This window comes from Culex quinquefasciatus, chromosome 1 (assembly GCF_015732765.1).
Source record: "Culex quinquefasciatus strain JHB chromosome 1, VPISU_Cqui_1.0_pri_paternal, whole genome shotgun sequence".
Classification (NCBI taxonomy): domain Eukaryota; kingdom Metazoa; phylum Arthropoda; class Insecta; order Diptera; family Culicidae; genus Culex; species Culex quinquefasciatus.
In genome coordinates, this window is record NC_051861.1 from 90,528,578 (window position 1) to 90,547,441 (window position 18,864).

Here is an 18,864-nt window from a genome sequence, read left to right on the forward strand (position 1 = left end):
CAAAATTGAACGATGTAATCAAAATTGTAAAAAAAATACTAAACTAGCAAAACAGAAAAAATCAAATAACAAGCGAAAATATCCAACTAAGAAATGTACCTTGTAGCATTTAGAGAAAACAGTAAAAAAATTCCCTTAGATGAACCCCGGAGTCTCATCTGCCAAATCGACAGCATAACTGTACCAAGTGTTTTTCAAAACGTCTAAATTTTTAAAAACAATAGCCCACCGTAATACGAGTAACTTTTTGACGCTGATTTTAAACTAGAAGTTCACCCAATGCACACCCAATTCATCCATTGCACAATAGATCAGTCGAAACAATATTTAAAACAAAGAAAGTGAGGAACAAAATTTTAATCAAACCATTTTTAAGCGATAGTTTTTTGATAGGAATTTTAGAATTTTTACAGGATAGTAGTCGGAATTGGTAAAAGAAATGATCGCAGAGTTGAATACAGCCAAACAGCAATACCGTCTTCACACGCAAACACAGGTGTTCAAAAGTGTTCAAAATTCGGTTAAGAATCGGCAAACAATTTTTAAAAATAGGCAAATTTATTCGATGAAAACTCCAACAACTCATTTCCCAAAATCATAACCTCAAATAATAGCGAAACATTCCAAGGTCGATCACGATCAACGGCTTGCTTTGTTCACCAGAAACTCGTACGACGCCCACCGGAAATCATCAAAATATTAGTACCCCGTCAAAACGGCGGTAGGCCATGGATTTGCTCGCCCCTTGGTTGGTAGGTCAGTTTTCGAATCTAGACGAATTGATTGCGTGAACTGTCATTGTTTACGCGTTGGCTTTGTCTGGCAACTCTTCCCTTTCAAACATCACAAACAGAGGAAGCGAGGGGAACGGGGGGCTGGTTGATGGATTTTCATTAATCGCATCCCACATCGCGTGCGTGAGCTGACTTAAGCTGGTGCACGAGAGGTCCAACGATCGTTGCTTTTAAAATTAAATTTTAATTCGAAAATTTTGGCGTTAATATAAAAAAAATGTTTACAAAAATAAATAAACAAACAAGCAAAATTTCATTGGTGGACCCCTCGCCCGTAACAAGTTGATATTTGCTCTCGATCTTCCCAAAATAAACACGTGTTGCAGACACCGAGCGGCTTAGTCAATTGTACCAAACGATGACGCCGGAAATTGTGGTCAAAGTCGAGTGTGTGGGGGGTGCGCGTACTAGCATTAGTACAAGCGATTAATCACCGGATCGACATTTAGAGCACTCTGCTTAGAACGAGCGAGCGAGCGTTCCGGTCAACTGGTCGAATGCGTGGAGGTCGAAACAGCTGTCAAAGTTTTGTTTGATGATCAATAACTTTTGATTTTGACAGTTGTCATTTTTGACAGTTTGACGTGATCGTGCTATCTTGTCGCACGTCAATTTTTTTTTAAACGCTTTTAAATGTTTGACCTAGGATAAACCAAAACAAGAGCACACAATGTAACAAATTTTGAGGATCTGTGATGATCAAAGGTAAGGCATTGAAAACTGCACAAAATGGCGTCCTTAACTAAATTTGCCCAAAATATACGTGCGACAAGATAGCGCGATCACGACGAGTTGTTATTTTTGACAGCTGTACGGTATTCATGTGTGGATTCAATTGTTTTGATGAAACTGTTTGGGATTTATCACATTTTCTGGCAGTGACATGTTCAATAGAGGCTAGTTGCTGTCAAAGTGACTTCACTAGAGGGCTTTTGTTAATTTGATTTGGTTAACCGCGGTGGATTTTCTTGAAATAATTCGAACTGTCAAAAATCCACCAAAGCATCTACCGGTGGATACTTTTCTACCACAGATTTTTGTGCGATCAATGTGGTTGATGCTTTGGTGGATTTTTGACAGTTCGAATTATTTCAAAAAAATCCACCGCGGTTAACCAAATCAAATTAACAAAAGCCTTTAGTACTCGTGTGTGGAACTAGCTTTCAAACGAATGCACCATAAAATTGCTATTGAAATATTTCACGTGCAGTGTTGCCAGCAGCTTTGAAAATAAATAAATAATAAATAATTTAAAATTTCAATAAGCAATTTTGTCAAAGTCCAAAACGGAAGGAAACTGCATTCGACCACCGAAGCGAAACTCCCCTCGATTCTCAATTTTCAGAAGGGGGCCAAATTCCCCACTGTTTGAATCATCGTGTCATGTTTATGTTCTGTGCAGCGTTGACAAAAAGCCGCATTAGTCTTTCTGTATGGTTGGGAATAAACTACAAAAAATATGCCGCCGACGGCGCCACGCGAAACGTCAACCCAAATGACACCCGCATGAAAAACGAGCCGAACACTAAAACCATAAAGAAAACACAAAAAAACTGTAACAGAGTCGACAAAATAGCTCAAAAAACAACAATCGATCAAAATGATGACAAACTGTGGGAACATATTTTTTTAAACTAATTGCAAGTTCAATATCTAACCCGTCAAACATAACATAACAAATGTAACACAACAAAGAAGAAAACGAGAAAAATCAAAACAAAAACAAACAAAGCAAACCATGCATCACAACGGAACAGCCGCCCACACGGAGAACTAGATGTTATTGTCATGTATTCACTCGAAACACATTTTAAACAGAAAAGCGAAGGTAAAATAATATAACATAAAAATATTAAAAAGAAATTTTGGATGACAGTTTATAAAAATATAAAAAAAGATAAACAATCTGTCGAAATGGTGGAGAAGGTAAAAGGAAGATGAATAAGAAGCTGAATGTTTTTAAATAGCTGGTTGTTTTTTTTGTTTTACAAACTCACTGTAAATAGTCGTAAACTGTCCCAATAATGTGTCAAAAAATTCTAGCAAGAGAAAAAAAATCTAGGAATCGGTCAAAAACGCAGCTGGCAGCTGCTGCGCGGATTAAGTTTTGTCAAATTGTTTATGCTTAAAAGTCCTAACCTATTAAAAAATTGCACCCAAAGAAAGAAAAAAAAACATACAAACAAGCACGGAAGCGCTATACTATTAGTTATTGCAGATATTCGTTTTCGTGTCGAGATAAGTTTGCTGTTGTAGAATTTGTTAATTTAATGAAATGAAAAAAAATAAGGCCAGAAAAATACACGCTAGTAAGCACTAGAAATGCCAACAAATGAAAAGGTCACTGAAATCAGTATTTGAGTGAATCTCGCGGGAAGAGAAAACGCGAACCGTTTCGAACGCTAAGTTATTTCAATTTTTGACTCTAGTATTTAGGAATCGACCGAGTTTTTATTGTAAACACAATTTTTTAAGATATATTGCAAATATATTGGAGGTCAAGCTAAATAAACGCATATTTATACAACGGAAAACTGGTTGTTTTATTTTATAGTAAGTTTTTTTTAAGTTATTCTTTTCGTTTTTCGAAAATCAACCTTTCATTAAGCTACATTTGTAACAATTAAAATCAAATCAAACATTTTTCGATGTATTGCGAGTAGAAGAATGAGGGCTTATTAGATGACACTAGAAAAAAAAAAAAACATTTTCACAAAATCTCAGCAACCAGCAGTGTGATCACCAAACCCATTTTTTTTTTTAATTTTTTGAAGCATTTTCATATTTATAAATTATTATTAGATTTTTTTCCAATGTATCTTTTGCCTTCCTCACTGAGGTAAGGCTATAATCCTGCTCTAAAAATGAACTTTTTATTAAAAGCTCGAAGACCCACCTTCATATATACATATCGACTCAGAATCGAACACTGAACAAATGTCTGTGTGTGTATGTGTGTGTGTGTGTATGTATGTATGTGTTCAAAAATCTTGCCAAGTTTTCTCAGCAATGGCTGAACCGATTTTGATCGAACTAGTTCCATTCGACTTGGTTTAGGGTCCCATACATCGCTATTGAATTGTTTGAAGTTTCGATAAGTAGTTCAAAAGTTATGTATAAAAATGTGTTTTCACATATATCCGGATCTCAATTATATGCATGTAAACGATGTCCGGATCCATCATCCGACCCATCGTTGGTTAGGTAATCGAGAGACCTTTCCAACGAGTCCACAACATTGAAGATCTGGCAACCCTGTCTCGAGTTATGACCACTCAAGTGATATTTATGTACTTTTTTGAAGCCGGATCTTACTTAAATGTATGTAAACGATGTCCGGATCCATCATCCGACCCATCGTTGGTTAGATAATCAAGAGATCTTTCTAACGAGTCCACAACATCGCAGATCTGGCAACCCTGTCTCGAGTTATGACCACTTAAGTGATATTTATGTACTTTCTTGAAGCCGGATCTCACTTAAATGCATGTAAACGATGTCCGGATCCATCATCCGACCCATCGTTGGTTAGATAATCGAGAGACCTTTCCAACGAGTCCACAACATTGAAGATCTGGCAACCCTGTCTCGAGTTATGACCACTTAAGTGATATTTATGTACTTTTTTGAAGCCGGATCTTACTTAAATGTATGTAAACGATGTCCGGATCCATCATCCGACCCATCGTTGGTTAGGTAATCAAGAGACCTTTCCAACGAGTCCACATAATTGAAAATCTGGCAACCCTGTCTCGAGTTATGACAACTGAAATTATATCTGTGTACTTATTTTTCTGGACCTAAAAAAAATAATTGAAATATGTGCCCAAACCACTCATATTACCCATTGTTGGTAAAAAGTGAGGAAGGCATCAACCACATAGGTGGATTAAGTTAGTTTTTCTGTATTCAAACCATATAAAACTGACTGAGAAAAAACACAAAATTGAGAAAACATAACTAACACCAAAAAATTTAATTTGAAAACAAATAGGTATATTAACCTATTTATAACCCAATAAAAAAACAAAATAATAATAATGGTTCCATCTAAACAAAATGATAGAAAGCTCAATAGGCGAAGAACAATCAAGGTGTAATATAATTTGTTAAATTAGTGGATGGAAATAGGACCGAGTTCTGAACCAATTAAACATACATTTTAGCTGGGAGAGGAATCCTTAGAGAGTTTTCATTTTTAATGTTATAATACGATTAAATGCGTTACAAAGAGGTTCATGGTTTACCGTACATGATATACGTGGTTTTCACATTATATTTTACGTATTAGAGCTTGGTATACGGGCAGGCGTGGTGGAATGGTTACGCTGTCTGCTTCGTAAGCGGATGATCATGGGTTTCATCTGCTCCAACCTAAAACGTCGGTCCCGGTGTTGTTAGGCCGTTAAGTCATTCCTGATATGGGAGTCGTTCCCCTGTTATAAAAACAAACAACACACCAAACTAAGCCTGATCCGGTGGAATTGCTGATGGCGGTTTGACTCGCAATCCAAAGGTTTGCAATCCAAACCCAGGGGTTTTTAGGTTCCTTGAAGTAGAAAGATGTTTGGGTGCCTTTGGACTCTTAGGTTCGAGCTGAAACTTGCAATATAGACCACAGAAATCCTGAGGGTCGTCAAAGTGGATGGTTTTGCCTTCCTCACTGAGGTAAGGCTATAATCCTGCTCTAAAAATGAACTTCGTATAAAAACGTCGTAGACCCACCTTCATGTATACATATCGACTCAGAATCGAAAACTGAACAAATGTCTGTGTGTATGTGTGTGTGTATGTGTGTGTGTATGTGTGTGTGTATGTATGTATGTGACCAACAAACTAGCTCATGTTTCTCGGCACTGGCTGAACCGATTTGACCCGAACTTGTTGCATTCGACTTGGTTTAGGGTCCCATAGATCGAGTTTTATACAGATTGAAGTTTCGATAAGTAGTTCAAAAGTTATGTATAAAAATGTTTTTTCTCATATATTTGGATCTCACTAAACTGTATGTAAACTATGTCCGGGTCCACCATCCGACCCATCGTTGGTTAAGTTATCAAAAGACCTTTCCAAAGAGTCCAAAACATTGAAGATCTGGCAACCCTGTCTCGAGATATGGCCACTTAAGTAATATTGATATACTTTTCTGAAGCCGGATCTCACTTGAATGTATGTAAACTATGTCCGGGTCCATCATCCGACCCATCGTTGGTTAGATTATCAAAAGACCTTTCCAACGAGTCTAAAACATTGAAGATCTGGCAACCCTATCTCGAGATATGGCCCCTTAAGTGATATTGATGTTCTTTTTTGAAGCCGGATCTCACTTAAATGTATGTAAACTATGTCCGGCTCCACTATCCGACCCGACGTTGGATAGGTTATCAAAATACCTTTCCAACGAGTCTAAAATATTGAAGATCTGGCAACCCTGTCTCGATATATGGCCTCTTAAGTGATATTGATGTACTTTTTTGAAGCCGGATCTCACTTAAATGTATGTAAACTATGACCGGGTCCATCATCCGACCCATCGTTGGTTAGATTATCAAAAGACCTTTCCAACGAGTCCAAAACATTGAAGATCTGGCAACCCTGTCTCGAGATATGGCCACTTAAGTGATATTGATATACTTTTTTGAAGCCGGATCTCACTTGAATGTATGTAAACTATGTCCGGGTCCATCATCCGACTCATCGTTGGTTAGATTATCAAAAGACCTTTCCAACGAGTCTAAAACATTGAAGATCTGGCAACCCTGTCTCGAGATATGGCCCCTTGATATTGATGTACTTTTTTGAAGCCGGATCTCACTTAAATGTATGTAAACTATGTCCGGCTCCACTATCCGACCCGACGTTGGATAGGTTATCAAAAGACCTTTCCAACGAGTCCAAAACATTGAAGATCTGGCAACCCTGTCTCGAGATATGGCCACTTAAGTGATATTTATGTACTTTTCCATTCCAGATCAAAAAAATAGATGAAATTTTTGTACAATTCCATCATATCTATCATTGTTGGTAATAAGTGAGGAAGGCTCCAACCACATAGGTGGATTAAGTTAGTTTTTTTTCTCGTACTGCTGATTTTAGTTTTATTTTTTCTCTTTTCTTCATTTTTTTCGCTACTTTAGTTGACTCGGAGGAAACCAGGATAGATGGACGATCAATGATTACGCAAAGAAGGGAAATGGACCCGCATCATTGGCATCGTTGATATCGGCAGCCGATAGCCCTACAGGACGCCAGGCGTTGCAAAACATGAGATGAGAAGCGGCAGAAAGGATTTTAGTTTTATATTAACTTTAAAGTTTTGTTAGTGTACTTATTATAACATTCAATTTGGCAAGGGGAGGATGTGGCATCCTGAACATTAACCAAAGTTAGCTAGTCAGCGATAAGCGTAGAGCTGTGTGTGTGAGTGTAAAGCGAGCGTGGATGGGTAGTCAGTCTGGTAGATGAAGCCGAACAATAAAGATGGAGCTCGGCTCCCTTGTAGATGACAAAGAGTGTGTAGTTAAATATTATTAAATAGGAAAATATCACATTGGCAAAAAAAAATTGAAATTGAATAATAATATTTTTACCAGAACCGGAAATGGATTTTATTTGTAATTTTTTGATTTGCTCAAACTTTGTGGAGGTCTTTGGCAATGTTGTAGATATTGATGAGGACTTTTAAGGAAGAAATAGGTACACGGATTTTTTTTGCTGATTTTAACTTTTTTTTCACAAAAACTCATTTTCCCAAATAACGTAGTTTTTGATTTTCGAGATTTTTTTATTATTTTAGGGAACAAAAACCCGCAACTTTTGAGTCATAAAAAAGTATGGTCAAAAATTCTATGATATATAATGATTATTCGAAAAAAAAAAGATTTTTGAAAAAAAATAACATCTCATAAAAAAAACATTGTGGTTTCAGTTTTTAATGTAAAATCCAATTTGCTATCGAAAAACATTCCAATTTTTTTTACATAAATGGCTCTGTTTTGAAGATAAAACCACCGAATGTTTGATTTCAGCCAAATATTGGCAATTTTCTGAATTTAAAAACAAATATGCTCAGAAATGGTCACTCATGGTCACTATCAAATATTTCACTGAAATCAAACTTTCGGTGGCTTTACCTTAAAAACGGAGCCGTATATAAAAAAAAAACACGTGAGGGGGAGGGGGGTATGACGATTGTCCACGATCCATATATAAAAGTTTTTCTGTTGTATGGACAATTGTCCACGGGGGGAAGGAGGAGGGGTAATAGATTTCCAAAAAAAGTGTCCACGTGGTTTATGGATGGTCCCAAAGTTCTTTTTCGATTGCATATTCATTTTTTTAATAAAAAATGAGATCAAAATAGTTTTTTATGAAATTTAAATTTTTAACAAAAACCACTATTTTTTCAAAAAATCATAATTCGGAGGCAAAATTTTTGACCATATTATGGGAAAATGACCTTTTGTGAAGAAAAGTGAACAGAAAAATCTTCATTTTACCGAGTACCTTTTTCTCTGAATATTCCTAAAGAATATCTACAACTTTGCCCAAGACACCAAATTGATCTGAAAGATCATTCAAAAGTTACAAATTTTCGAATATATACACCCAAAACTGGCAGCGCTAGTCCGAGAGAATGATGGTCTCGAGTCGAGAGAATAGTGGTACCATTCACGGACGCAGAGAACACAGCTCGAGATGGGCGATAGAACTATTCTCTCGAGGTTCATTTGCAAAAAAAGTTCATCCGTCAAACAAAAAACCAAAAGTGTCGACAACGGGAATCGAACCAGAGACCTTTGACAAACCAATCCAATGACTTAGCTGCCTCGGCCAACACAGCTTGGTGACCATGGAGAAGTCAGAAGTCGATGTATGACACTTGTTGGAGATTTATTGATTCAACTAACGAATGAACTCATTTGTTATGATGGTGTGAGTTGGTACCATTATTCTATCGATTTTGGCACTGAGCCCTCAATAAATTTTGAGAGAACGATTATCTCGATTCTGAATTTTGGGTGTACGTACCATTTTTGTATGGGCAGATGCCAAAATTGAATGGAGACTTGTATGGGTGAACCAATGATACGGAAAAGCTTCTTTGGTCATAGGGAAGGCTCCCAGAAAATTTTAACCAAATAAAAAAATTAAACAAAAAATAAAAATGATCGAAACCGGACGATTTCGTAGAGATTTGCTATATTGCTATAAAATCTTTTAAATTGGACGCTTTCAGTTACAAAAGATCCTGCTGTGTCTATACTAGGGTGGTCCAAATCCGGACTTTTTTGGGGCTACCCCCTGAAATCAAAGATTGACCCATCACTAGGCTAAATTCCAAATTTGAGCTCATTCTGACCACGGGAACCCCTCCCTCCAATCGCTTAAAGTTTGTATGGGAAAAATCGTCATAATGTATGGAGAAAAGCAACTGTTTTACTTTTTTACCTGTGGAAGGCGCCATAATTATCCGATTCTTACCATTTCTCAAATGTAGAACCTTCATTAAATTTAGAACAACTTTCCCGAAGACACCATATTTTTAGGATTTTATCCCGCGAAGTTATTAGCGCCCAAAACTGACCCTTTTGCGCGGCCAGCTGTAAGGGGCTACCTAACAACGATGTTTATTTCCAATTCGTACACGCACGTGCTCTCTCAGGTTCAAACTCTCTCACGAGTTTGCTTGCCTGCCTGCCTGCTTACCAACAAGCGCGCGCTGTTTCTCTGCTTGGACTTTTCTCGTCGTCGTTTTCGTTTGCTATCCGCTGCGCTGCGTTTCTGGCATGTTTATTATTATGACAAAAATAAAAAAAAAACTGCACTGAAAAAAATAGTTTAAAGAAAAGACAGCTTAGGCTCGATTAAAAAATTACAGCAAATGTCATGAGAACAGGGTTTGTTTGTTTTTCCAAGCATTACACGCAGTTTTTCATATGCTAAAGAAACATGATAATGATTCAATTATTTAAAAAAATCTTCAGGTAATATAAATGTTGTTCCTTTAGGTAGTTTGCTTTAACAAAATATACTTAGTACAAATCAAGGCAATTTTACAATTATTGCTGCAAATTTTCATTCATACTCTAAAATTATTTTTTATTCTTTCTGAAATTTCTTTCTGTGTTCCTAGACCACCTGCAACAAATATTGCAACTGTTTATCATTTTTGTCAGTTTACCAGTAAATTTTTCGATTCAGGAAACAATTCTTTCTGCACAATCGTTAACTACCTTCAGATCTTGCAGCCCCTTTAAGATACTCATTTGGATTCAGTTTAAAAAAAATCTAAAGAAAATTCCTTCCTTTTTTATCTAAAAAAAACTGCATGGTATTTCTTGTAACAAAAGCAGATAAATTAAAATCCAAAACTTTTGCAATTAGGTTTGGATCAGAACAGATGACGATTCATGGATGAACTAATTCATCAAATTTGTATTCTCTCTCACACGCTCTTATAATAAGATATATTTTGTTGATCACATATTACATTAAATTTTATATATCAAAACAAACCTGGTATTTTAGTTCAACATTATAATGAACATGGCAAGAACGCAGCACAGCGGATAGCAAACGAAAACGACGACGACGACAAAAGTCCAAGCAGAGAAACAGCGCGCGCTTGTTGGTAGGGCGGGCAGGCAGGCAGGCAGGCAAGCAAGCTCGTGAGAGAGTTTGAACCTGAGAGAGAGCACGTGCGTGTACGAATTGGAAATAAACATCGTTGTTAGGTAGCCCCTTACAGCTGGCCGCGCAAAAAGGGTCAGTTTTGGGCGCTAATAACTCGCGGATAAAAACCTAAAAATATGGTGTCTTCGGGAAAGTTGTTCTAAATTTAATGAAGGTTCTACATTTGAGAAATGGTAAGAATCGGATAATTATGGCGCCTTCCACAGGTAAAAAAGTAAAACAGTTGCTTTTCTCCATACATTATGACGATTTTTCCCATACAAACTTTAAGCGATTGGAGGGAGGGGTTCCCGTGGTCAGAATGAGCTAAAATTTGGAATTTAGCCTAGTGATGGGTCAATCTTTGATTTCAGGGGGTAGCCCCAAAAAGTCCGGATTTGGACCACCCTAGTCTATACGGTATGTAAAAAAAGTATTTACACCCCTTGGGCTCTATGCACATTTTGTAATGAAACATGTAAAAAATGTAAAGTTTGACAGGAGCCTAGTACTGAGCAATTCTCTACAAAACCGGCCGATTTCGACCATTTTTATTTTTTGTATTTTTTGATTTGGCTCAAACTTTGTGGGGGCCTTCCCTATGACCAAAGAAGCCATTTTGCATCATTAGTTTGTCCATATAAATTTCCATACAAATTTGGCAGCTGTTCATACAAAAATGGTACGTAAATATTCGAAAATCTGTAACTTTTGAAGGAATTTTTTGATCAATTTGGTGTCTTCCGCAAAGTTGTAGGTATTGTTAAGGACTATTTAGAAAAAAGTAGGTACACGGAAAAAAATTTCCCGATTTTTTTATTAACTTTTTTTTTCATAAAAACTCAAATTCCCAAAATTCGTATTTTTTTGATTTTCGAGATTTTTTGATATGTTTTAGGGGCCAAAAATCCGCAACTTTTGAGCTATAGAGAAACATGGTCAAAAAATCTGCCGCCGAGTTATGATTTTTTGAAAAACTGGTGATTTTTGGAAAAAATCAAAATTTCATACATAAAATTTTATTGACCTCATTTTTTTATACAAAATTGAATTTGCAATCGAAAAGTACTTTACATATTTTTTGATAAAGGGCTCCGTTTTCAAGATATAGCCACCGAAAGTTTGATTTCAGCGAAATATTTGCAGTTTTTAGATTTTTAAAAATAGTGACCATGAGTGATCATTTCTAAAAATATTTTTTTTTGAAATGTTCAGAAAATTTGCTATAAAATTGTCTAAGAGACATTGAAGATTGGACCTCTGGTTGCTGAGATAGAGCCGCTTTAAGAAAAAGAAACACGAAAATTGAAGTTTTCTAAGTCTCACCCATACAGCCCACCATTTTCTAATGACGATATCTCAGCAATTAATGGTCCGATTTTCAATGTTAATACATGAAACATTCGTGAAATTTTTCGATCTTTTCGAAAAAAATATTTTGAAAAAAATCAAATAAAATAATGTTATTTGTTGACAAATCACCATAAATCCAGTCTCCCAACTCCAAATAGGCATCCTTGACTGATTAAAACAATAATTTGGATTGAATATAAAGTTTACTAACTACTTAGTATAAAAGTTTATATAACTCTGGACATTCTATATAAAACTTATCTAAACTTAATTTTGCAAACTTTTAATTCAACTAAATGTCAATATATTACCATATAATTGCTAAATAAACATTTTGGAGTGGGTATAACACCGTTTTGGGGGTATTTGTATCGATAGAATAGATTTTTCGTTGGAATTTCGTACCAACCCGGAATAACGTCGTTGGAAAATCCGCCGGCATCCGAACCGGTCCACGATTCACAAGTCAACCTATGTGGAATCGGAAAGGGCATAAAAGTAAGTTTGATCCACGAGAACAAAAATTACGAAATTCCATACATTTTTGGCAGGTTGCTCAAACGAAACCCTAACAACGTTTTTGCTTAGGTATTTAAAAACGTGGATTTTGACCACCCTAATGTGCATGTTTGTGTGCATGTTTTTAGCATGTTTGGGTTAATTTAAAAATTACCTGAATGTTTGAAAATTTATCGCAAGAAGTTTTATTTTTCGTTACAATTTTTGTTTTCGTCAAAACATTTTTTGAAAACTAATGTTTGCATTATCCGGGACCGTGGTGTAGGGGTAAGCGTGGTTGCCTCTCACCCAGTCGGCTTGGGTTCGATCCCAGAAGGTCTCGGTGGCATTTTTCGAAACGAGATTTGTCCGATCACGTCTTCCGTCGGATGGGGAAGTAAATGTTGGCCTCGGTCTAACCTAAAGGGTTAGGTCAATAGCTCAGTTCAGGTGTAGGAGTTTCTGCCTGGGTCCTGCCTCGGTGGAGTCGCTGGTAAGCAGTTGGACTAACAATCCAAAGGTCATCAGTTCGAATCCCGGGGTGGATGGAAGCTAAGGTTTAAAAAGAGGTTTGCAATTGCCTCAACAATCAAGCCTTCGGACACTTAGTTTCGAGTAGGAATCTCGCAATCGAGAACGCCAAGGCAATGCTGTAGAACGAACAATTTGATTTGAATGTTTGCAAAACAACTGAACTAGTGTAAAATGCATTTTTAAACACTTTTTGCATTCAAATGTCGAGACTGACCGAGCGGAGGGACAAAAACTTTGAAAAATATTTGCATTGGACTAAAATGTTTCGAACAATTATCTCTCTGAGAATTTCAAAATCGGACAGTTCGTTTCTGAGATACAGCCCCACAAAAAAATCCAATCGATTAAAATGTGTTTTTAAGTGTCTCCTAATCGATTTTAAACTTTAAAAATGAAACAATTGTATAACTTTCTGATCTTTTGAATAAAAATAATTTCATTTTTTTTTCAAGATCAGTCTTAGCTTATGAAAGGTCTACAATTAGATAATTTTTCATTTTTCATATTTTAAACCAAATTTTGAAATATTTGCGAAATAATTATTGAAATTCTCGAGAACTTGTTAATTTGGTTGCATTTTTTCAAAATATTTTTTTTCCGAAAACAGAGTTTGAAAAACGACAAAATCAAAACAAATATTATTATCTTTAATTTTATACTATAAATATATCCTTGCCATAAAAATCTTCTATTACACAGTCTTATATTGTTTAACCATTGTTGAACCCCTCAATTCCAGAGCATCGTCATTTCTGCGCAAGTGCGCACCAAAAATTTCGTCATAAAGCCCTACTTCCCCCTATCAATTGCACCACCATCCTGTCTGCCCCTTCCATCTCCACCTCATCGTCATCATCATCATCGGCATGGCTTCCTCCCTTCAAACCTGTTTTTATGACGACACAAAGGATTTCGGATTCCTCAACCCCTCTGTCTATTTTCCATCAAAATTTTGCGTCTTGTTTATTTTGTGTGTCGATTTCGTACAACGGAATTGCATACATTCCGGCTCAGTTTCTTTTAGCCACTAGATGGCACACTCTCGTAGAGCACTCATGAGTGCCTGCAAAGCTTGAAGAGGACTTCTTGTTGAAGGGAGTTTCCTTCTGCTATCATGTGATCTAGATTCGTTTAGCTTAATATTGTGGAATGAGACCCGCGAAGGGGCGTTGAACCAAAACAAACTTGTTCTTGGAAACGATTGATTGTTTTCGTTTTCGGGTGGTTTTGGGACGGGAAGTTTTAATTGATTTGGTAGGGTGATTTCCGGGAAAGTTATGGTTTCTTTTGTTGTTTGTTTCCCGAATGTAGGTCAGTAGTTTCGGGGAAGCCCTAGGAAACTCCCCTCCCACGCTCGCAACTCTCTTATCACACACATCGTTCGGGTAAGGGAATCCTCTCAAAACTGGACCCTCCGAATTTGGGACTCCCTCCGCGGAGAGTGAGTACCCACCACGCACAGTGCCCTCTACCGGGCGAGTTCTCGGTAAAGGACCCCACACTCTGCTCCCACAACAGTTCACCTACGACCATCGCAGCCTCCGCAATTGAATCCGTCGGTGAAGAAAAATATTAAACCTAACCTGAACAAAAATCGAGAGCTCACGTGTGTGTTCCCCGGGGTCGAAAATTTTGAGGCTGTTGATAGTTCGGGAAGTTGTCTTTTTTCTAGCAAATATTGGTAGTTAGTTGAAATTTTTGGACCAAAGGTCGCACCGGTAGTCTTCCCTTAAGGAATCTCTTGGAAAAAAAATCGCACAATAACACATCCGTCTATTCGTATACTACAAGTAAACAAAACACTGTCAGCACGTTTGACGTGCCAGCTACTCTACAAGTCCAACTAATCGTAAGTTAACTCACTAACCAGTCCAGTAAATCAATTTTGCCTGCCTCATATCAACTCTTATCTATGAAACAGTCAATCAATCGCATCCTTTGCTTCTCCCCCTGAATGTATGCAAACATTCTGTGCGTCCTTGCTAAATCTGGTCCTCGCATAAATTTCTCACCCAACTTTCGCCTCTCCTAAAAGAGAAAGTCCCCTTCTCTTCAACCAACCTCTTCTAGTAGCAGAAATTAATAGCACTCTCCTCACACAGTCTCTTGTTGCGCTTCCGGAGGCTGTGTTTTATTACAACCTGTCATGTTGAGGTTCTTGTCTTGTTTCTACCTACCTACCTCCCGTAGTATTCTCAACAATCATATATCACTATAAAAAGGGTCTGGGAAAGGGTGAGTTGGGTTGGGAGAGGAGCCTGCAGGGAATTGCGGGAACATGATGACCGCGATTATTACTCACAGTGGAGCTTTAAGGCAACTGAACGTAGAAGAACTGAAGATTTTACATGATAGCAATATTTAGTTGACTGAAGAAACTAAAGAAACTAAAGAAACTAAAGAAACTAAAGAAACTAAAGAAACTAAAGAAACTAAAGAAACTAAAGAAACTAAAGAAACTAAAGAAACTAAAGAAACTAAAGAAACTAAAGAAACTAAAGAAACTAAAGAAACTAAAGAAACTAAAGAAACTAAAGAAACTAAAGAAACTAAAGAAACTAAAGAAACTAAAGAAACTAAAGAAACTAAAGAAACTAAAGAAACTAAAGAAACTAAAGAAACTAAAGAAACTAAAGAAACTAAAGAAACTAAAGAAACTAAAGAAACTAAAGAAACTAAAGAAACTAAAGAAACTAAAGAAACTAAAGAAACTAAAGAAACTAAAGAAACTAAAGAAACTAAAGAAACTAAAGAAACTAAAGAAACTAAAGAAACTAAAGAAACTAAAGAAACTAAAGAAACTAAAGAAATTAAAGAAACTAAAGAAACTAAAGAAACTAAAGAAACTAAAGAAACTAAAGAAACTAAAGAAACTAAAGAAACTAAAGAAACTAAAGAAATTTAAGATAATACATATACTATAAAGATTCAAGGAAGAGAAAAAGTAAAAAAAAACTACAAAGAAGAAAAACTAACTTAATTCTCAGTAGATTGACATAATCGTTCATAAAAGAAACGCGGAAATTAAAGTCCTTATCGGCATACAATGAGCTGAGTTCAGCAGCAAGACCAATGGTCCTACGGCAGCTTGCATGTCTCTTTCCTATCTGGTTACGCTCCAGTACGGAGAAACGTGGAAGGCTATGTTTGCACGCTGTCACGTTAATGAAAACTGCTAGCCTGTTTTGACAGAGAAAGTAATGGCATTTTTTAAAGGGACAGTTATTTTTCTTTTAAGTTTATATTGACATAAATGTGAGTAGTGCGGTGCCTGTGTGGACGCTCAGTCCTGTTTTTTCGTGTTATTTTCCGTCTCTTTTATGTCGCTGTTCGAGTGCATGGGGTGATTGGTCATTATAATTAAATAATGGCATCAGTAGTGCGGTGCCTGTGTGGACGCGCAGTCCTGTTTTTTCGTGTTATTTTCCGTCTCTTTTATGTCGCTGTTCGAGTGCATGGGGTGATTGGTCATTATAATTAAATAATGGCATCAGTAGTGCGGTGCCTGTGTGGACGCGCAGTCCTGTTTTTTCGTGTTATTTTCCGTCTCTTTTATGTCGCTGTTCGAGTGCATGGGGTGATTGGTCATTATAATCAAATAATGGCATCAGTAGTGCGGTGCCTGTGTGGACGCGCAGTCCTGTTTTTTCGTGTTATTTTCCGTCTCTTTTATGTGTGGACGCGCAGTCCTGTTTTTTCGTGTTATTTTCCGTCTCTTTTATGTCGCTGTTCGAGTGCATGGGGTGATTGGTCATTATAATTAAATAATGGCATCAGTAGTGCGGTGCCTGTGTGGACGCTCAGTCCTGTTTTTTCGTGTTATTTTCCGTCTCTTTTATGTCGCTGTTCGAGTGCATGGGGTGATTGGTCATTATAATTAAATAATGGCATCAGTAGTGGTGCCTGTGTGGACGCTCAGTCCTGTTTTTCGTGTTATTTTCCGTCTCTTTTATGTCGCTGTTCGAGTGCATGGGGTGATTGGTCATTATAATTAAATAATGGCATCAGTAGTGGTGCCTGTGTGGACGCTCAGTCCTGTTTTTTCGTGTTATTTTCCGTCTCTTTGTGTCGCTGTTCGAGTGCATGGGGTGATTGGTCATTATAATTAAATAATGGCATCAGTAGTGGTGCCTGTGTGGACGCTCAGTCCTGTTTTTTCGTGTTATTTTCCGTCTCTTTTGTGTCGCTGTTCGAGTGCATGGGGTGATTGGTCATTATAATTAAATAATGGCATCAGTAGTGCGGTGCCTGTGTGGACGCTCAGTCCTGTTTTTCGTGTTATTTTCCGTCTCTTTTATGTCGCTGTTCGAGTGCATGGGGTGATTGGTCATTATAATTAAATAATGGCATCAGTAGTGCGGTGCCTGTGTGGACGCGCAGTCCTGTTTTTTCGTGTTATTTTCCGTCTCTTTTATGTCGCTGTTCGAGTGCATGGGGTGATTGGTCATTATAATCAAATAATGGCATCAGTAGTGCGGTGCCTGTGTGGACGCGCAGTCCTGTTTTTTCGTGTTATTTTCCGTCTCTTTTGTGTCGCTGTTCGAGTGCATGGGGTGATTGGTCATTATAATTAAATAATGGCATCAGTAGTGCGGTGCCTGTGTGGACGCGCAGTCCTGTTTTTTCGTGTTATTTTCCGTCTCTTTTATGTCGCTGTTCGAGTGCATGGGGTGATTGGTCATTATAATTAAATAATGGCATCAGTAGTGCGGTGCCTGTGTGGACGCGCAGTCCTGTTTTTCGTGTTATTTTCCGTCTCTTTTATGTCGCTGTTCGAGTGCATGGGGTGATTGGTCATTATAATTAAATAATGGCATCAGTAGTGCGGTGCCTGTGTGGACGCGCAGTCCTGTTTTTTCGTGTTATTTTCCGTCTCTTTTATGTCGCTGTTCGAGTGCATGGGGTGATTGGTCATTATAATTAAATAATGGCATCAGTAGTGCGGTGCCTGTGTGGACGCGCAGTCCTGTTTTTTCGTGTTATTTTCCGTCTCTTTTATGTCGCTGTTCGAGTGCATGGGGTGATTGGTCATTATAATCAAATAATGGCATCAGTAGTGCGGTGCCTGTGTGGACGCTCAGTCCTGTTTTTTCGTGTTATTTTCCGTCTCTTTTGTGTCGCTGTTCGAGTGCATGGGGTGATTGGTCATTATAATTAAATAATGGCATCAGTAGTGCGGTGCCTGTGTGGACGCTCAGTCCTGTTTTTCGTGTTATTTTCCGTCTCTTTGTGTCGCTGTTCGAGTGCATGGGGTGATTGGTCATTATAAATAAATAATGGCATCAGTAGTGCGGTGCCTGTGTGGACGCTCAGTCCTGTTTTTTCGTGTTATTTTCCGTCTCTTTTGTGTCGCTGTTCGAGTGCATGGGGTGATTGGTCATTATAATTAAATAATGGCATCAGTAGTGCGGTGCCTGTGTGGACGCTCAGTCCTGTTTTTTCGTGTTATTTTCCGTCTCTTTTGTGTCGCTGTTCGAGTGCATGGGGTGATTGGTCATTATAAATAAATAATGGCATCAGTAGTGCGGTGCCTGTGTGGACGCGCAGTCCTGTTTTTTTGTGTTATTTTCCATCTCTTTTGTGTCGCTATTTGTGTACATGGGGTGATTGGATTTCTTCTGATTCGTGTTGTTTTCATCTCTTTTGTGTCGCTGTTTGTGTGCATGGGGTGATTGGTCTTCTTCTTCTTCTTTTTCTTTATTTTTAGTTCGCGCGTTCGTTGGCCAATGAGTTTATTTTTGTTCTCTTTACATAGTTTTCGATAGAAACGATCCGAATTTTTTTTTCGAGACAAGCAAGTCGTATTGCTGGATTAAGTCCTTTCTATATCATCGATGATCGGAAGGCACGCCGACGAATATGTTTTAAGGCTTATGGTATAAAATCATTTTAATGAATAAAGCCCTTCTTACATCACCGTTGATCGGAAGGCACGCCGACGAAGAATTTCTGGAGGATCGCGGTCGAATTAATACTATATTTAAAATTCTAGATAGCTATCTTTCGGATT

General features: G+C 37.6%; 1 protein-coding gene across 1 annotated transcript in view; it reads left to right on the plus strand.

The window, feature by feature from the left end:
• Nucleotides 1–14,378: 14,378 nt before the first annotated feature.
• The window catches only part of LOC6052025 (proton channel OtopLc), a 130,404-nt gene continuing 125,918 nt past the window's right edge, over nucleotides 14,379–18,864 (plus strand). The window contains exon 1 of the mRNA XM_038249627.1: nucleotides 14,379–14,703. The gene's annotated coding sequence lies outside the window, so the exon portion shown is untranslated. The remainder of the gene's footprint in view (nucleotides 14,704–18,864) is intronic.